Below are 21,689 nucleotides of genomic sequence, written 5' to 3' on the forward strand. Positions count from 1 at the left end.
CACAAGGATTATGGGAATTTAGATAGAACAATAATCTATTTTTATCTCGTATTTTGTAAGCTCAGAAGATGAGTCAGGAATAAGCCGTGTAGTAAGAAAGGCCAGAGCCATGACTAAATGAACAAAACTGCAGGAACAGAAAGTTCCTTGCTTCATAGAGCTGCCTGGAAGTGTCCAGGTGATGGCAATAACCCTTACTTGAGATCAAAAGTATGTGTTACAAGCTAAAGGTAATGTACAAGTGTGGCACCCACCTAGGAAATTCAGTACGACTGGTTTTTTTGCTTGTTTTGTGGGGTGTTTTGGTTTTTTGGGTTTGTTTGTTGGTTTGTTTTTTAATATTTCAGTGTCTGCAAGTCAGAAGGGAAAGAAAACACATTTTGCTAACAGTTAATTAGACTCATTTCTTCTGATTGCCGCATCATCTGCTATTGAAGGTTAAGAAGGCTAAAACTGTTAAAAAAAAAGAAAAAAACAGCTGTAGAAAACTGCAGCTTTTCAACAGATCAGTCGTCCTCTATGTCATAATCTGGCTAAATGCTTGAACTTCATCAGGGATTCTTTAAAGACTGCAGGCTGAAAGTAAACCAGAACAAACTCAAACAATAAGGCTCCTGTGCCTGAACCTGACAAGTGAATAGGTTGTGTTGCAACTGAGAATCCATTTCTGGCTCTTTGTGATATGTTCTCTCATACTTGAGGTTGCATTGATTTTTAATTAAGATTCTTATAATTTTAAATTAATTATTAAATAATTTTAAAGCATTGTGCTTTTGCAAAGGAGCTAAATTGTTGTCAATGCAAAATGCTTTATATTACAGCTGTATCTTCCATGATCAGGATTCAAGATAGTACATAGACTTTCTTCCTAGAAAAAAATACATGTATTTCAATTAAAAAAAAACAAAACAAAACAAGGGGAAATAAAAGAAATAAACCCACCCCACATTTCTTTCAAATGGGAGCCCATGTTCTTAGATCAATGCTGTCAATATACGCCTCAAAGATAAAGTTGGGTGTCAGTTACCCCAGATGTGTTACCGTGGTGATAACTGTAGTTAAGACTAAGTTAATGAGCAAGCAGTAAGGTCTGTGCAGGAGTCTTAGATACGTGTTTCCATAAAGACTAGGAGCTGACTTACATGCTTATGCAAAATCTATGTTCTCCGTATGGAAAGGTTCCGCAAGGAGACTGGCTTACTCTCTTTCCTGCCTTGTGCACTGACAGCTAGTGATTCAATCAAATATCAAAGATGGTATCTCCTTTTTGACAGGAAGAGATTTGCATTTCTGGAAAGCTGGAGGCAGAAAAAAAGTCAGATCAGTGGGAAAGACAAAAGGATTTTATACATTTCGAGGAATGGGAAAGGGGACTCATAGCTTTTAAGGGATCGTTAAATATCATTCAGAAAAGGACAGGGATAGAAAGCCAGCTTGCTTCTTCCACCTGGGGCCTCTCTGCAAATGCAGCCTGGCCCAGAAAACGTACACTAGGTTAAGTGGGTAGGCCCAGTGTCTACAGTTTGTTGGCTTAATATCTGCCCTTGAATGTTTTCAGGAAGGAGTTCAGAAAAGTAAACTGTGACTCTTTCTCCTGTCCTTACAAACCTTTATAAAACTTTGCACTTTTCACACTTAATTTACTTTTATCCCTACCTGACCCAAGTTACTTGTGTTTTTAGGATGGCTTGCTCTCATGAGGGCATCATCTCCATGGATATGTGATTCTAAAAACTGGAGCACTCTAGTAGGTCCCTGTATTCCAGCGCATTTTCCAAGGGGCTTGCAAGATAATGAGGTGCATCCCCACTATGCTACATGAGCTGCTTGAATCATTTGCAATACAAGCAGTGGTGTGGACAAACTATTTTCTGGTGATTAATCTTGGTTGGGAAAGCAGGGTGAATCCTGGTATCCTATGAGGATTTATAATAACAGTTAGTAAAGTAGTCTTTTTTATAAATTACTTTTTTTTCAGATAAGACATAGGCCAGGATTTCGCCTATATCAGAATGTGGCATTCATCTCAGCAAAAGTTAAACTGTGTCTGATTTGAATTGTGCTGCTCTTGCCTCAGTCAACCAAATCCCCATGGTGCTAAAACCAGGGTGATTGAACATTTGGATTGCTATTTCATGCCCAGGATCCTGGTTTAGTTTGAAAACAAGCAGCTTAAGAGCATATGGAGAAACTAAAGTCTAGCATGAAGGATAAAATTATGGTTTCAGCTGTGCACAAGGCTGTGGTCCACTTGCTGGCTGTTGTTTGTTCTTTGTACTCCAAACAAAGAGTTGCCACAAACATATTTGCACAGGCCAAACTGTAGGAGAGTCTTGACTTTTGGCAAAGTCCACAGTTTCTTTAAGATTATAATTGTCTCTGCGGAACACTTCCTAAATGTAAAATCCTTCCAGAAATTATCTGCTGCAGTTAGAGAGAAACCTGCTATTTCTATCTAATTATTTTCATTTGGAGGTTGGAGAAGGTTTCTAAAAGAAGAGCTAATAGCCACCAGCTGCATCTGGATCCCTTAAGACCTTAGTCTCTGAATGACCTTATCGCCACCCCTGCTATGGCTCTGCAGAGGCTCTGTTACCTCAGTCCTTTAGGACACCCAGTCTCATTCTTCCAACTTGCATCATCAATGGAAGTTTCCAGTACTGAAATGTTGGAGTCCTTCATCCTCGCCAAAAGGAGAAGTGTAAATAAGAGGATGATAACATCTGTGCTGAGATTTTGGACTGGACATATTTGTTCTTTTAAAAGATCTGGTTACTGTCGTTTCTGGTGATGCAGACTAATTACATTTTGTTACATTATGTTCACCTGATCTGCAGTAGATACCAGGTATTTGCTAAACTAACTCTGAACCAGATTTACTAGGAAGGCCTGGGCTTCTGTATCATTGGTTTAGCACCTGTCCTGCTATGCTGTGCTGTCCCAAATAGGAATTTCTCAGACCAACAGCTGTGGGATCTTGAGCCTGGGCTCAAGCAGTGACTGAGAGATTTTACAATACATGTTTCAGCTAAATAGCCAACGAGAAGCTGGTCACTTATTAGCCTTACTTTCCCCCTGTCCTCACGCCATCCCAGAGCTGAGGAAGAACTCTCATGACAATGTTCTCTCTGGATTTTTAGCAAAGTAGCAGCTCATATTTATGCTTCATATAACAAGAAAACTCACTTATCTCAGGACTGCACCATAGAACACAGACAGTAAAGAGGTGGGAAGGTACTTCTATTCAGCCATGTGATAAACCTACAAGACTTAGAAGGATAGCTAGAGATTTAAATCTGCTTTAACTTTTGCATAAAACTGGAAGTTTTGCAGTAAGTCCATGTGTGGCCAAATTAAAAAGAAGCGTGGTATTTACAGCTGCTTAAAGTGATGAATAAACATGATGTAAAGGATGCATTATGGTTTTGCACTGTATTGGGAAGTCTTTTCTTCCAGCTTTATAAAACATTAATTTTTATGTTTTTATTTTAAATCTTTAGGAATCTAGGACTAGCATTAGTTATGTATAGAGCGAATGTTGGGGCTAGCAAATGTGTTGAGGTTTAATTTCTGTTTTATATTGTGTAGTGGCTTTTTCTCAACAAAAGATGTGTCAGGGAGGGAATGAATTTGAAAGGAAATGCCCAAGGCTGAAGCTGGGCCACCTGCTTCTCTAACTTGGGTGAGATGCCCTGTGGAAGAGTACTGCTCAGTCTCTCAAACCAAGTCGTGTCTACATCACTATGTGATGTTTAAAGCACAATTTGTGATCAGTTACCAGTGACATGTGCAGTCAGTCAAAAGCAGCCTCTGCTGGTAGCAGTGCCTCTCTGATCTACAGTACTGGCTCGCCCCAGGTTCCCCAATGGAGGGGAACACTGAGGTCTTAATTCATGGTCTGAATTATCTGGGGCAGATGAAGAGCTCACTACTGCACCTTTCTGTTTCTCTGCTGGTGAGTTTTGGGGCTGTCCTATGCAGGGACACAAGTTGGACTTGGTGATCCTTATGGGTCCCTTCCAACTCAGGACATTCTATGATTCTACATTAAAAAATTGTAGATGGGCAACATGTTATGTTCAGAATGTGGTGTAATGATTTAAATGGGCCCTGATTTTTGTTTGTATTAACACAATGGGCCAAGAGTTGAGGCAGCAGAGGGCTGACTAATAGTGCTTGTCAGATCTTGCTGCACTAGTCTGAGAGGTTACCAAACACAGAGCTAGAGGAGGAGAAAAAAGTTCGGGGAAGGAAAAAAAAACAGACTTTAGGAGAAGGGCCTGGTCAGCTCACCACTGAAGACGAGGTTATGGGACAAATACTCAGTATTCACCTTTATGAGGGTTGGTTGCCTATTCAGCAAATTAAAAGCTCTACCATGCCCTTTTTTGAACTGTTCCTTGCTAGGGGACCCATGGTATTTGTATTACAATGTGTCTCTTCCTGCCTTTTACTCTGTTCTGATATAAGCACTTGACTTCTAGCTTGTTCTTTCCAAAAATCTGAAGAAAAATAATTACTTGACTGAAGCAGTTGATTTGAATGTAGGAGATAGGAAGCAGCTTTGTAGAAATAATTATGTACCATCTTACAATGGTTTAGTTAAACTGGCTGCACGTCGCCACGTCTGCACATCTCCAAATGCGCCAGTGATATTGTAAGTAGCACCTCTCTGCTTGAACGGGTGCTGCTGTGCAGCTCTGCCTGGGGACCAGTCTCTCCCTTTTCTCTCCTGCAGAAAGAACACCCTGAGTTAAGAGCTATTATAATCATAAAATAGCCTGCTCTGACAAATTGTATCAGGCTTTGAAAGCAGATTAGCATAACCAAACAGAGATGATCACATTCCTACTTTTAGGAAGAATGAGAACGATGTCTTAAGAAAACCAGGTCACCCACTCCTTGGGCCCATTTTCATGGGGGTGTCTGTTGATATCTCTGATCCAATGTGTTCACAGGAACGCTGATCCCTACAAACGTCTGCCTCTCATCCTTCTTGACTAACACACGCGATCAGATCCTGTGGGTGAAGCACCGTTACGTAATTGCGCTTGTGTTGCAGACACTGAACCTCCCATGACATAACAGATCCTGTACTAAAGACAGAAGCAGCTTTATCCTGAGTATTATTGCTAATGTGAACAAACCTAAACACGAGCAGATGCACTGCTGCTACATGCAATGCCATGTCACTGGGCCATTAATAATTTTCAATTTTAAAAACATATATTGTTTAATTTGTTCATTGACAGAAAATAGATCTTTGGGTTCTGAAGATTTTCTAGTTTAACATCTGTGGTGTTATAACGTCAGTGTTAGATAATTGTAAGATGCACATTAAGCAACATATTTTGACCGTGAGTACTCAGACCTAAATTATTCAACCCTTATGGTTATTATAAAAGGGGTCAGGTCCTCTGATGTCTACTAATTAAAATTAAAAATGAAAATGTTCCAAATTTGTCTGAAACCTCAAAACACTTAGTGTACCAGCGGAGAGAAAGAGATTAAAAATGTGGAAGGGAGAGAGAAGAAAATGAAGGGCCCAATTCAGAATACTCTCGATTTTGACACTGAAATGTTGGAGGCCATTTCAAATATTTGAAACAACACATGAAACCTTGTGGTTGGTCCACTGGGCTGGCATTGGAAGAGACTTGAAAGCCATGCCCCTCTGGCCTGCCAAGTGACTTTGCCTCCCTGTGCTTTTGAGTTCTGCACTGAAAAACACTGACAAAACCCTTATGCCCACCTAAAGCAAAACTAGCTATTTCTACCAGTACAATATGCTGAATTAGCTTCAGGAGGGATCAAACAAACACCAGATTCCATGATCCTGTCTAAAGTGAAACTACAGAGGCTGGGAAACACGTTGGTGTTACCCGTTGGATGGGACCAATATGACTTTCACCGCAGAAACACTGGGCTATCAATTTCAAGAGAGGTTTAATCTGGATCCAGCACCTTGTGGTTTGTCTTCTAGGCTTCCTCTTCCCTTGGTGCATGTCCCATGCAACCACAAACTGCGTGCTCAGATCTTCTGGACACTGATACCTTATTTTCACACAAAATTACAAATTATCTTACTCTGATGATCACTCCAGTACACCAGTACTATTCAGTCAATGAATATTAGAGGACATTGCTATTTTTTACAAGTAGCTGAATCACAGACAGCTAAAGCAGCAATATTCATCTGAATTTTTCATTTAAAAAATGAAACCTTTCACAGAGATGACTAAGCTATCTGTGTGAGCCAACAGGCGACAGGATTGATTGCTTGATTGACTGATTGATTGCTTTCACAGGGACTGTGCAGAATTCCATGATCTGTACCACTGAGAAGCACAGAGCAAATGGTCACACTGTTACTGAAGTTACTGAACTAAAGGTGACCCTAATCAGAAGAATTTGGAACCAATTCTCATTAATTGGGGGTCACATGATAACTATATGGTATGGTTTTCCATTAAAGATATTAGGAAAGGCCTGTTGAGAAAATAAATGTATTTTACTAGACTGAATAATAAAAGATACTATTTCTTAATGCAACTCTGCTTGAGTCATATCCATGTAGTTGCAATGATCTATAAAAAGTTAAGAATCCATTTTTAGATTCTTTGACACAAAATATAGCAGCAAAGCAAGCATGAAGCTTCCAGAAAGTGTGCTGCAGGCTATGTCTAAGCTGAACATGTAAGGAAGTGATTGAAAGGCAATTTCTAACAGACACATCAATGTAAGAGAAACGAGACATGATAGTGGTTTGTACCTCCAAAAGTTCACGACAAAAGTATTTAACATCCATTTAAATTGTACCCTTGCTCTAAAATGAATCATTAGTAATATCCAGCTGGACACACCAACGTATCACTTAACCTTCATACACAACATTTGTACATTGACTGACATTAATTGAGATAATGAACACCTTTACTGCTATGGCACTTACCCAGTTACACTGCTCCCTTTCGGCACACATACAGCTGCAGGTCTTCCTGGCTCTCCCTGTTAGCTTAGAATAAAGCATTCTCATAAAAAATCCCGAACTTTCCTATGAGCTTCCTGTCAATGCTAACATTGTAAGAACAAATGCACTACACTATAATTCTCCTGAAGGGTAAGATGTATTAAAATAATTATTGGGACTGTCTGCACTTAGCCAGGCCAAAGAACAGGCTGCTGCTTGTACTTTTACCGACACTTCTATCATCAACCTGTGGCTTAATGGAATACTGATCTTAAGGCTGAAAAGCTAGATTCAATTGTAACAAAGGACAGCTCTAAAATTAGGCTCACTTTATATTTTCAAGGCATTAGAACTGTAGGTTACCCATAGTTGACATTTGTCAAGACAAAATTTCTAGACAAAATTATGTTCTCCATCCACTTCATATTAGCAATTTGCAATAAAGTATGCTGTAGGAATGTTGGATTATCCACAAATATGAATGATTATATTATAATATGACATTATTAAATGCTTATCTAAGACATGCAAAAGGATTCATCCCTGTCATGACAACATAGGGAAATTACCCTTCAAACATGAAAATGCCTTTAGAGTATCATATTACATTTTATTGCCATAAAACAGAAGGTTGTCTGGGGGGTTTTCATGTTGCATTTCCATCCCACGCATTAGGGATGGGAGAAAAATGCTCATTTGCCTAAGAAGAGATGATTTTTGAGGCTGATCCATCTGTTGTTACCCTGCCCCACAGCTTTCAGGTCTACTGCCCATTCTCAGCTGTGTTTAAATCATACAGAAGTTTCAAATATGATCCTAAGAGGGTTTTTTACTGAAAAATTGATAGCTGTACGGAGGGCAGACTCCCCAGCTTAATGAGAAAAAAAATCAGGCAGAATACAGGCATTTGCTAGAACCTGGCCTTTTTATATAAACTGGCCGCTCTGTGGATGGCTGCACACTAAGTGCGGTGTGTGCTGTCTGTGCCCAGCGGGCATTTCAGGGGAACATGCACCAGAGTCTGGGAGACAAAGAACTCGAATCTATAGGAATCCAGCAATCATTGGCCCTCTTGCTCATGAAAGAGCTTCTGCATTTCTTTGAGGAATAGTTCTTGGTTTGTGCAATAAATTACTACAGGATAAAAGCATGAGAATGTTAATTATGAAAGCATCTTGCTCTTCTATGCTACAACCAATCAAAAGAGCAAAATCTTGACCACTACCTGTCTGCTGTGACATTGGTGGCAGAGCTCATCTCATTCCAGAGAAACACAAGTGACGCAGCCACTGTGCCTGAATTGCCTGTGGCCACACAGGAAAACCAGCAGGGAGGGTTTAGATAAAAACATGCCTCACAGTTTTTAACAGCAGCACGTGGATAACTGGCCTTCCTGTTGTCCTCGTTCAAAGGAAAGGAAGGACATAAATCTGGAGCTAGATTATTGTATTCAGGTTGTAGCCTACTGAAATAATTGCTACCTGCAAGTAGCAGATACGTTACTCGTTAGACCAAATAGGCAATTCTGTTATTCTTGTAGAAGTTATATTTGTAAAACCCCCCTAAAATAATCTTGTTTCCTGAAGCTGTATAAACGTAACTAAAGTCCTAAAATTACATTTGGCCCTTGGAAGGCAACTGCCAGGCTGATGTGGGCCCCGGTGAAAATTAGTTTGACACCCCTGCCCATGGACATTCATTATTTCAGGACTTTGCCCTCATTCTCAGGGTTGCAAGACCTAAATTACTGTGTATACATAAATAAATCACATCATTGTAGATAGGGAGAAGATCCACTGATACTATGTAGGGATGATAGACAGTAATGTCTGGTGTTATGACTACATCGGCCTCAACACTATTCATTGTGCATTGATACCAGTGCTAGAAAGAAAGGAATTGTGCATATTTTAAATTTAACCTCTACTGTTTTTCCTAGCTATGTACACAGAATGCATCCTTTTACCACCAGTTTGTTTTGGGCATCGTTAGTGGAAAAAGAGCCAGAAAGAAAATAAAATGTTCTACAGTTTCCTAATCGGAACAGCCTTAGATGTCTTATGATTTGAGCAAGGTGTTGGACCATGTGACCTCCAAAAATCCCTTCCAGCCAAAATCAGTCTATGATTCTATGCTGGTCTCCTGTTTAGAAGAATATGACACTTCCCATGGATCCATGTGTGTTATGCACTTTGTAGCCCCATGCTGATTGTTTTCTATCTCCAAGTTAGAGTTGCAGTTTTGTGGGACTTTAGGGCTCTGGCACCCACAGAGGCCATCAAGTCCGAAGTGTTTGTTCTGCCTAGACAGTAATGTATATGAGTATGCATTGTATATGGGGTTGTCTGCTGTTCAGAGATTCCTTGTAACACCAAAACTTGTGAGTGGGGGGGGTGAAATGAGGACAGGATGACAATGTTCATAGCAGAAATACCTCACAGTAATAGTTGTCATCTCCATTACTGTCAAATTAATTCTGAATTGTTGCCCATCATACACTGTTTAGCTTGAGGGAAGTGAAATGGTGGCTTTGCTTCCGTGGCAGAAATGAGAGTAGTTCAGCCCTCTGAGGAGCCTTGCAGAGTGGTGAATGAAACGTCAAACATCATTTGGTCACAGAGCAATTTTGAAGTCCTCTGAGGAACAGTCCTGTGCTATACACTTTATCTCCACAGAGAAACAGAGGGACCTTTTCATTTAGGAAGTATTAGCTTTCAGACAAAGCTGAGGACATTTGGAGTTGAGGCTATATTTGGACTGAGACTTCAGTTTTACAGACCACATCTGCACTTTCAAGCAGTTATACTTCCATTTGAGAGAAGAAATGAGCAGCAGATGTGGCAACAGACTGAAACTCAGCATTAGCAGGCACAATTTCTGTATCAACAATTAATTGTCAATTAATGTGACACTAGGCAGGTCCATGGCACTATCACCACTCCTCTAACCCAGCACAGTGAGAATCAGTTCAGCAGACCTACTAGTCCAAACTAACTGTCTCAATATTTAAACTCTTAGACAAAATCCAGGCATACACTTAAGCACTCTGATAAGTGAGATTGCATGACAATGAATGTTAAGTATCTCAATAAATGAAAGAACATATCTTTAGATGCCTCGCTAGAATTAAAATGCCCAAAGAGGCTTATTTCTACATTTGTAGTGTATATAAAGGAAAATCTCATCGTATGCTGAGGAGAAAACAAGGGAAACTGATCCCTCTGTGGACCTTAATCAGTTTTTCCCTGGATGTCTCTCTGTCAAGTTGCTGGTTCATTTAAGTTTTTTCTACCCTCATTTGAAGATCTACACAATCTCAGATCCTCCAGGTTACCAAACTGAAATTTGGTGGGAACAATATGGAAAGAGAAAACAGGAAAATGCAGCACAAATCTTGTCTTTAAGAGCCAGTTAGAGAGGTCTTGAGAGAGAAGCTAATGCTGCTGAATGCATTTGATGTGATGGTCTTGTCTAGAAAGCACTATGAAGCTGAGTGCTACCAGACCAGTACCTTAATACCAAAACTAAGGAGGGTGAGATAATGGTTAGGCCTTCTGGTCTATGATGCTACTGGTGTACTGTACTGAGAGAACTAAATGTTTAAAAGTGATCTGCTTGGTGTGATTACACAAAACCTGGATTATTCTCTAGGGTCAAGCAACTGTTATTGTTTCTTAAGGCTTCATAGATTAATGGTCATCCTTCATCTTGCAGAGTGACCTTAAAATTGCAGTCCAAAAGGAACTTACAATTATGGTGACACTCTGCACTCTGTGAGCAAGTAGGTACAAGTAGTTTGCTACATAAGCATTCTATATCCTTGGCTAAAAGCAATGCAAGATTCTCAGCAGGAGCTGGTGAGAAAACAGCTAACGGGAGCCCAGGTGCAACCAGTAAGGTCACTTCAAAGATACAGCAATCCCTGTAACTTGTGGCAGAGAGTTTAGAGACCTGGGGTTTGTCCTCTTCCCTGGGCTCACAGTGGTGGCTGCCTGGCTCCCTGTGGCCAGAGGGAGAATCACTTCTTCTGTGGTGAGCAACTCTGGTGAAGATTCTATTTGTGGTGTCACTTTCACATAACTCTAGGAGGTGGCTTTATAACTTTTGGCTGTTAAATGCTTCAGTCTATTCCATATAAAGCTTTGGAGCGTGACTAATTAATATGATAATCACCTCTAGCAGAGAACACATTAACTGCCTGAACTCTCAGGACTTAGAAAATCAGAGAGAACAAGTTGGAATATGCTGAGAAATTGAATTAGTAGATTCTCAGGATGGCAGCCAGTAAGGGACATCATGCAGTCATGTGTGGTAAAGGATGAGCTCCATGCCCTGGGGGCCCAGGCAAAACTGCTGTCTTCTCTGGGATTACACCATGTGGGCACTTCCCTGAGGACAAAAGAGAATGAGCTCTGGAGCCCTCTGGAGCCCTGTATTTATTCAAACTAATATTCTGTGAATCAAATGAGCTAATTACCTAAGCATGCATTTGACCACAAGAATGTTACGTTATTTTTAGCTAACACTGCAAACCTACATCAGGGTTGCTGCTTTTTTCTCACTGAAACTCTGCATCTATTTTCTACAAAATTGCCCATTTTTTCTGATTTAAGTAATCAGTAACGAGTGTGGCTGTTCTTGAATTTTGATTCTCAGAGCCTTTTATATCTCTTAATCCTTTTTAATGAAAAGATAGGCTTCTCATAGAAAGACAGAAGTAATCAGCCTCTTTGAAACAAGTCATAACCAACAACACAGGTACAAGTAAAGATTTCTTTCTGTTTTCAAGTAGAAAAAGAGAGGGCAATTACAGATCAGTGTGATCCACAAAAATACATCCCAATTTGTATTTTTATTACTGATTTCCAGGCTTCAGGCTAAGCTTGAGATGATACTGAAATCACCAAAATGGAAACAAATAATCTAGTCTCAGGTTCTGAGTTTCAGCTCCTCCAAAACTGAATGAGGTATTGTAGAAATCAGACTTCACACTCAAAGGGAGGCTCAGTGGCCTTAAGTATTTGTCTGTTGCTCAATACAATTGTTGTCATCTTAATTTTGCAGACTTGGGCTGCTTGAGGTGTCATCAGCCACTACTCTAAACTTTCTTTTGTATTTAGCCACTAACAATATATTGCCCTATTGTGTAACATTGCTACAATATTTTGTCCCATTTGCAGTTTCCAGGAGGAGGATGGCAATCTGGAAGAAAAAAAAAAAATCAAGGGCTGCACAGATGGTTCTGTAACAACTGGTACATAGCTGTGGTTGTTGATTAGTATTTTGGAGGTGGCAAGCAGTAAGGGCAAAGAATTACTGCCAGCATTTAAAGGGACTCTGCCAGGCCACAAAATAATCCTGATGGAAGAAATGCTTAAAAAAATTTTCCAGCACTGAGGTTGTTTAAATGGGAATAAATTCCCCAAAAGACAGGGACAACGCTCTCCCTTCTATTGTTTCAGTTTTTATCTTTTTTTATTTTTTCCTATTTTTTGTTTTGTTTTATTTTGTTTTGTTTGTTTGTTTAAGACAATTTAAACCTGTGCTATGCAGTAGCTTTCAGAAAATGTGACCCTGGGATAGAAATCTCTTAAGTGTCTTGCACAAGCTGTTCGCTGTGTGCTACTGTGAAGAATTACAGAATTAACTTCTGTTGTAACATGCCATGTGCAGCATCTTGCAGGAAAGAGCTCAGGTTGTAACAATAAGAACCACGGTTCCTATCAAGTTGACTCTTGACAAGAGTACCAGTCACACACCACATCACTGCAAAGTGCAGAAGGGGCTGACTAGGGAGGCTGTTTGCCACAGAAGGCAGATCGTCAGGGTCCTTCACGAAGAGTCCTGAGAGGCACCATGAGGCCAAATCCATCTGCTTAGTGACTCTGTTCATGCCCAGGAGTGCTCCTGGGTCAAGGCCTGGTCAGTCAGACTGGGACTGCAAGACAAGTATGACCAGCAGCTGAGGACAGTGGCCAGGGCATCGGCACATCCGCAGCAGAGGCTCAGGAGCCTGCAGCCTGGAGCATTACACAGCCATAGTCTGAGCCTGCAGATTGCACCTGTTTGCTACACTACATATAAAAACTCAGCCATGCAACTGTCCCATTTCCTAGTGCAGTGCATCTCAACAGCAGCAGGAGGGAGGCCATGTCCCACCTGGACACACTAAACAGCCAGACCATCCCGGATTATAGGATGTATGACTGGACAGTTGTTGTGAAAGATGGAGCATGGTTTCAGTCTTGGATATGTGTGAAAAAAGTGAAGTTTGTGTAACTTCAACACGAGAACCTAGGGCCTGGTTAACAGCAGTTGGGAAGACATTCTCTTGAACCTTGACATATCCAAGACTCTGGCCTTCCCCTTGATCCCAGCAGGTAGACAGGATGACTGTCAGATTGAAGGACAAGAGGTTTCTGAACACAAAGGTATCCTTAAAGAATAAAAAGGGTACTGTTGCTCTGCCTCAAGAAGCCTGCCATCCAGCAGAGGTTTTTAAGGCAACTGGGCCTTTCAGCAGCCTGAGCTTGCCATTCACCAGAAGATATCTAGGCAGTCAACATCTTTGACAGATACGATGCCTCAACAGCTTGGAGGATTTCATTATGGGCCTTGGGGTCTTTCAGGTAGGTGAGTAATTCCATCAACTTTCATCTGTCTTGGGAGGAGATGGAGGAGTTCCTCCTTAGAAACAATCTCTGAACTCTGAGACAACATTAGAAGTGGGAGTGAAACACTGGTGAGCTGCTTTTCATATTTCCCACTCAGCAGTGGGTTTAGCACATGATTTGACAAACAGACATGATTCTGAGATAATGCCCTCAAACATTAAGCAATGAATGACAAGGACTGATGTTGGTTTAGGATGCTGTCTTAGAAGCAATTCCTCACTCCAGACTTCACATAGTCATTCCTGGTGCATTTAGCCTCTTTAGACAGTTCTGCTCTTTTTACAGGTGCTGTTGCTCTATTTGAGGGCCCACTCCATGCACAGACAATTGAAGCACAGCCATCTGCCAAACAGGAAATATGTCCCTATTAGACACTTAAGTGCTCTGAGCTGCCTCTAATTTCTGATGGTGTAGTCCAGCCTTTCCAGGAAAGCCTGACAATAGATACTTTTATTTGGCTATAAAACTACCCTGTGCTGCAGTGACTTTTTTCCTGCCCCTGTGGTCTGTTATAGGGCTGAGGGCAAATAAACCTACTGAACAGGTAGTCCCCTGTTCAGGAAAGTGATATCTGCCTTGAGTAGAGATCTTTAATGCAGCAGGCTCTCCTTCTGGTCCCAGATATTTCCAGGTAGCTTTTGACATTTTCTATTGTTGGATTTGCTGAGTGCCAAAATAATTTTCCTCTGAACATGACAGGAACAGCTTCACTGACCTGGAAAATAACAACCTATTTCTTCTCTTCTACTTGAAAGATTAACCTTGAACTTCTGATGCCTGCCACCAGCAGCTAAGTCTCACTGTTTGGCAAGTTGTGGTGGGTAGCATGAGTCACACTGCTGTAACCCTAGTGCTGAGCCTGCTTGATGCCCATGGCCATACAGAAACTGCAAAAGTTCTCCCATCTATGATCAAGGTGTCCTTAGCTCGCTTATTGAAGAATGACAGCATTCTGAGCCTGATTTCCCAGTCCTGGTCTCATACCTCTTCTCTGCAGTGACCTTAATCTACACATAGGCAACACATAGGTGTGGGCTCTGAGAGACTAAAGCAGGCTGTTGCTACAGGATAGTATTCAGGATCATGGATGACTTACAGAAAAGTCAACTGCACTGTACTGGAGAATCCTACATTAAGAGGCTGTGCTGTTTTTACGAAACAGCCTGACTGACTCCCACTGAAAGCAACCACATTTTTGGTTGCACACAAAAGATACATACTTTTGTTTTGAAGTGCTTCTTCTCAAGATATTTCTATATGAACAAAACCTGAAGAACAGGACAAGACTTCATAACCAGTATCAGTCCTGCAATATCTGGCTTGCTGTCTTCTCCAATTAACCTGAATGTATTATGTCTGTCTTTTTAATAGTAAGTAGCACTCAGGACTTGGTGCTCCCTAGGCAAGAGTTCATATTGATGTCATTAAGCCTCTTCGTGGAAGTCTCCTATAGCAATAAGGCTTAAAAAATGTGAGGAAAAAAGGTGGCCCTACTTTGCTCTTTGAAGACTTATGTCTAACCAGTGTATTTGTTGATTGTTTCAAATGAGGACAACTGAAAATATTTAAATATATTTGAGCATGAAAACAAAATTTGTTAAACTGATCTGCCAGGTGCCAAATGTTCTACAGGCATCTAAAACAGATGTGCCCTGCCTCACCCTAAGGATATGCTGAGGCAGTGAGCTCTTTAGTGTTATATTCAGTCACGTTATTTCCCTTCTGTTATTTCTACTGATGACAGTGGGTCTCCCCTGCAAGCCTCACTGCCCACCTCTTGCTTTCTCATAAAGTTTAAGACAGAAACATGCTCTCATCTGGTCTAACTTCCTGAGTAGAAGATTTCAAACTGCTATTATGGAGAGAAATTAATAATATGTATATGGTTAAAGTAAATCTTTCAAAAAGAAAGATCTGATTTGCAAACATAAAAAAAATCAGAGAATCTCCACTCACCTTAGTTGTCTGCTCCTAAGGTTATTTGCTCTCTCAGCTGAAAATGTGCACCTTTTCCTCTGATTTGTCTGACTTAATCTTCAAAAAATGAGTTTATGTTACACCTTTCTCCATTAGTGTACAGAGCTTTAAAATATCAGGCATTTTCTCCACATGAAAGCACTTATTCACTATAATCTCCTTACTGTAATATATGCAGGACTGGATTTCAGTTTGGTTTCAGAATAATACATGACAGGTTAAAAAAACATGCAGTTCTGTAAGCAGTGGAGCTAATGAAGTTTGTTTTCCTGTGGATTTGTATCTCACAGTTGCATTCTCTGGTGCCTCAAGAGCACACATCAGTCAAAGCTTTTCCTGGCAGTGAACCCATTCATCATCATCATCATCCATGTGGATTCTCTGGTTAAATAATACAGGCGAGCAATTCAGGATGTTTCTTCCCTCTCTGCTGAGTTATTGTCTTGGATTCTGTAGGAGGGAAGGGATACAGACACTGATAGAAACATTGGTGATATTGGGGATCAGTTAAGTTCTATTTCCCTAAAGACCCAGACAAAAAAATCAGTTCTATGCAAAGTAAACACTGGCTTTTAAACCTTTGCAGTGGAAAATGCCACTCCAGATGGTTGCATCTGAACTGTCTTGGTTTTAACTTCTTTTTTTTTGTTGTTATCACCATTGGGAAACCCATTTATGAGGACGCCCACTAAATCAATGGGTGTTAGAGTTGCTCCAAAACTCAGATCTTTTACTGTTGAAAATCAGGCAGCCAGTTTCTTGTAACTTGAGAGTAGAGATACCAGGGAGTTCTTTACCATATAGTACCACAATATTTGCCTTCTGCCAAAAATTTCTGTCTCCCCATCCTCTGCTCCAACCACATGGCCTTTTTTCCTTAACAGTCAATTACATCAGATATAACTGATATTCTTGGCACAGGAATTTATTCATAAAGGATTGTTATGAGGTTTCTGCATGTTTCTACAAGAGGCTAGAGTATGTCATGTAGTTGTACTGTCAAGAGTTCCAACAGTGACAGGTGCCACCTCTTAAAACACTGCTACAACTGTTTATGGATCTTGCTTCATGGAAAATACTGTGTCTAACCCATCTATCTAATGCCCTTGTAACCTTTGACATTACAAAATCTGAATGTATATTATGGGCAGTTCCCAAATAAGACTAGGCATTGTAATTTGAGATCAGTATGATCTGCAAACTGATTCCTTTGATACCTGCTAGAAAAAAAAATAGCTGAAGCAGGTACTGTGTTTGTAATAGATAACTACAGTTTCCTCCATTTGCTACTTAATAAGCAAAATGTAGGACTGGTGAGGACTAAGCTCTGTCTTTATCTAAACAGAATAGGAATAGGGTTGGCACTGTGTCTCTGCTGACGGGCAGTTCTAAAAATTTGGTGAGTGCATGCTTCAGCCAACAGAAGTGTGGTGAGAAGGGAGCTGGAGAGAGCTTGGCCACGCTCCAAGCTTAAAAGCTGAGTTATCGAGACTTTGCAGAAGTGGTTTGTGTCATTAAAGAATGCCCCAAGGTATATTGAAGCCTTCCACTTGAAGGCTCTGTGCTGCCTGTCTTTCCAGGCATGGTGGGTGGCTTGTAAGGCAGGAGATATTTGGCAGCAACTGCACGCTATCTTACTACCTTCTGAGTGTACAGAAAGGTAACAGATTCAGATTAAACCTGAACTGCATGGCATTTTGCAGGTGCAATGACCTGGGAGAGATTGTGGAAGAGATTTTGCAATTGTTACTAGTGATTTCACTTTAATGTTTAATGTGATTCCTGTGCGTTTTTCTTCTACAGGAGAAACAAAGCAGAAGAAAACCTATTATTTTTATGGCTAGCATGGTTCTATAGACATGGGGGTTTGGAGAAATAATGACTGGCCTGGTAATGAAAATATCTGTGATAATAATGATGCATGTACATCTGGTGATGACTGTACTTGAAAACATTTCTCCCAATATATCTGAAGGGACTGTAAGTACAAATAAACTCATGAAAAAACATTTGAGACTGACCGTTCCACAATAAGAAACCCTAAAATTGCTTTTTTAAAAATTAGGCAGCTCGAGTCAGAAAAATATGTATTTATTGTATCACTTAAAGTGTTTTTTGTCACATATTTTGAGAGTTACTACCTACAAACTTTAATCTGGAAGGTCAGTACACTCCCACCCTTTCAAAAGAGAAGAAATTGAGGCATAGATCCTAAACTTGTTTGCTTTCCTAGGAATGAGTTAGTAAGTGAACGCAGAGGAGAAATCAGACTGTCATACTAGAGTTCTTGCTTAGAGACAATTCCCATTCTTCAAATTTTGATGAATTTAGGATTTAAGATTACTCCGGAATTTCACTTTTAAAGTTCTATGCACCTCAAAAAAATCAGTCTCTTAATCAGTGGTCTCAAAGCTCAATTCAAGCACTTTCTGTTCTTAAGGTAAATGAATACTATTTTGAAAATTAGCATGTATATGAAGACATAATAGGCTGTTAGTTTCATTTCAAGAAACAGAGCCAAGTAACTACATACTTTCAAAATGTCCAGTCATGTATTTAAATATTTCTTTACAGAATATAGGGAATGGATAAATCAAATCTGGAGTTGGTAGAATATATATGCTCCCCTTTCTCAATACAAAAACGTATTTTCTATTCTCCTCAGTCTCCTCCTCATTAATTCCCATACTGTTAGCTTTTTGGTTGTTTTTCAGTCCTTCATGTAAAAGCTTAGCCTGCTGCTGAATTTATTTCATGTGGGTTTATGTTTTCCACATTTTAATGGTTTGTAATGCAAAACCATAAAGGTGCAGCTGCAGCAGCAAACTCCCTTATTGAAGCTCATCTGCTGCACACATTGCTTTTGGAGTCTAGCTTGGCTTTGAAGCCTAACATTAGAAAAAATGAAAAGTAGCATGGTCTTACGCACTATAATTAATGCTTCTAAATTTTATTCTGTCCTGTCCACAGCTGTGTTGTGCAGATTTTCCTCAATGAACACATTATTTGTTTCCCTCCCAAACCAGCAAAGGAAAAATACTAGGAAATTTTACCCTCTGGTACTTTTCAGATGGTGCTTCTAATATCCCAGCATTTTTAATGCTTTTGCTAATCCTAGATACAAGTTTTGACAGTCAGCAACTAGAAAAATGGGAAAAAAAATGGAGCAATCTGTGTACAGTAATCCTGGGTAAATGTAAAATTCTTGTGCATGAACCAAATGAGAGAAGGTGGAGAAAAACCCAAACAATGTGCATAAAGACATGTTAGGACAAATGCGACTGAATATTAAAAAAAACAACCAACCAACTAAAACAACACCGCCAACAACAAACCGGGTGAAAATGAACTAAAATAAAACACTCATGTTTCAGTCACTCCAATATTTATAATTCCTCTTGTTGTAATTTAAAAGTGTTTTTAAGATCTCTTACCTTGCTAATATCAGATAAACAATTCCTCCTTTTTTGCTGGAAGATTCTGGGACATTTCTGAGATCCTGGAATATGATTTTACATGTTGTTCACCTCTATGAGGAGAAAATACAAGATTTTTCTCAGATATTTTTCTAATTACTTTTATAAAGTGCATTCATTTTTTCATTGTTCATTCTCTGTGTTTATTTTCAGTACTTTTCCCATTGAGCTTCTTTTCTGTTTCTCAACCTGCACTTCCATGAAATTTTCTCTGGCTGGCTAACAAAATGTTGCCAGAAACGTAATTTAATTTGCTACAGTACTTTAAAATACTTCATTGCTATTAATCTGCATAATTATACTGAGCTGGGCTCCCACAGCAAAGTGCTACTTATTTCCACGTGCAAAAGAAGAAAATATCTAAGAGAAATATTACATTACCTACCGTATTATTTATCTCCAGCATGTAATATTTTGCCAGATAACTAGGCCCTGGAATAAAGGAAAAGGTACTCCTTACAGGACAAATGAAAGATGTCACCAAAATTGCCAAACTTTGGCAGTCAACTACAGAAGATTTTTGTCTGTGTGGGTACGTAAATTTGGGAAAAATTATTAGTGAGATTTGATGTAAAATAAAGTAGGATAAAGTATTAGATGCAATACGAAAAATAGATTATTGAAAACTACTTGGTAGCTTTCAAAGACCTGAACTCAACATATATATTTTCAAGACTAGAAATCTAACAGTTGCTCCTGAACTAGAGGTCAGAGTTGAAAACACAATATATGACAAAAGGGGCCCCCATTTCAAACTTCATATCTATTTTTGGAACCATTGGACTCTGGGTTCTCTTATATGGCCAGTGCAAAGATCAGACAGAAAGAAAACGGAGTGCCTACTGAAAATTTTAATGACCACTTTTAGAAATGCCTTTTTCTCAAAATTACCAAGCTCTTAAAAAATAAATATAATTGTAAGTAAAATGACTGTGCTACTGGTTTTTGGAGCATGACATTTTGACATTTTTCTGATTCAAATGAACATTTCAAGATAGTCCCTAGACAAAACACAGTGTTGAAAACCTGCTCTATTTCTTGCAAAATAGAAAAACTCCCATTGATAACAGTGGGAACACATTATGAGCTTTTGCTAATTAGAAAGTACAGAAGTCTGAAATGGAGATATTTGAAACTTGACATGAAGCTCATGGCCTGAATAATATGTACTGTACTTTTGGTCATTTTTTGCATAATGCCATAGTTTACTTATTATGCTAATGGTGTATGTGAGGATTTTCTTTTAATAAGAATGAACAATTTAGAACACCCTGTTACTCAGTAACAAAACTAAAATGATATTACACTGTATAATTCATTTGCTCATTTTTCCCTGTAGTGAATAGACATTACCTTCAGCTAGAAAGCTACAGGATTTTTATAATGGAGAACAGGAGCTTTTGTGCCCCCTGATGATCAAAGACTAAGAATATAAGAATATGCCATAAATATTCAGTAATAGTATGACACCCCTGCCCTCAAACCTTTTCTAAAGCTTGAAACAAAATGGGGAAATGATTGATGAGACCATGTGGAGATGCAATATGAGAAACTACTCTGTCCTATTGCTGAATTTCTAGGTCAACAAATAGAACTGTTCCCTTTTGTGTCTGATTCAGGCATTATACAAGTGTGCTACAATTCTTCGCTGAAGAACCAGGAGCTCTTGTTTCAGTAACTGCCACTTTCACACAGAGAGATTAAACTGCACTTTGGTATCACTCCAGAATGATCCTATATGATGCTGGAAAATACACTACACATTTCTTAAAAGCTCTGTTATTGTGTATGTTGTGGTATCACTTAGCGTAATTTAATGTAACCATAATAATTACTGGTTTGACTTTTGGATATGGACCCGTGCATTCCTGTTTTCAAATTTACATTTTGAGTCATTTTTTTGTTTGTTTTCAAAAGCTGTTTATGTATGGTGTAACACAGGTGATCACTTACGGTGTAACACTAAAGCTGCCATGACTTCTGGGGTTTTTAAGAATAATTTATTGAAGAATCATTAAGACTTGTTCTCATTGGTTTTAAAAGGCAATTTTCGGGGGCGGGGGGGGGAAGCGTATTATTTTAAATAGCTTGAGGAGTCTGGTTTAAACACTTCTAACACTTCGCAATATTAAAAACCCCTCCATTAAGTTAATTTTTTATTGTTCAACAGACATAAGTATTTCGGGAAAGGGAATCATTAATAGTTATTTCTATGGGAAAAAAAATATGTCTCATCCTGAGGAGTACGTTACTGATTCGTACCTCCAGGCACGATGCGGCGGCTGCCTGCGCTGACAGGGAGAGAGGAACCCCACAGAATACCGGACCGAAAGGGCCTCAAAAGCTGCCGAGCTCGCGGAACGCCGGGAGACCGCCTTAGCGCCTCACCCGGTCTGCGGGAAAGCACGGACACCCGCGGTCCGCCTCGCTCTGGGGAATCGCTCGGGAAGGGGGCTGCCCGCCTCCGAGACGGCCCCGGGGCGGAGGGCGGCCCCGGGGCGGAGGGGCAGCGCAGCTCTCGCGATGTCTCCCTGACACCACCCCCCGGGCGGTTGTAACGGCCGCGAAGTGAGGAGCTACTGTTTACGGCGG

The 21,689-nt window shown here is 39.9% G+C and overlaps 1 long non-coding RNA gene across 2 annotated transcripts; it reads right to left on the minus strand.

Annotated features, from left to right (window-relative positions):
* Positions 1-770: 770 nt before the first annotated feature.
* On the minus strand, positions 771-21,525 carry LOC309437735. Of its 2 annotated transcripts, XR_014183611.1 has the most exons (4): positions 21,360-21,525; positions 19,056-19,150; positions 1,143-1,298; positions 771-868 (listed from the first exon to the last, which is right to left on the minus strand). It is a non-coding gene; the product is annotated as an uncharacterized lncRNA (long non-coding RNA). The 2 variants fall into 2 exon arrangements; XR_014183612.1 differs by lacking the exons at positions 771-868; positions 1,143-1,298 and adding an exon at positions 15,813-16,071.
* Positions 21,526-21,689: the final 164 nt, after the last annotated feature.

The sequence above is a fragment of the Streptopelia decaocto genome, assembly GCF_964273445.1.
Source record: "Streptopelia decaocto genome assembly, chromosome: 3".
Lineage (NCBI taxonomy): Eukaryota > Metazoa > Chordata > Aves > Columbiformes > Columbidae > Streptopelia > Streptopelia decaocto.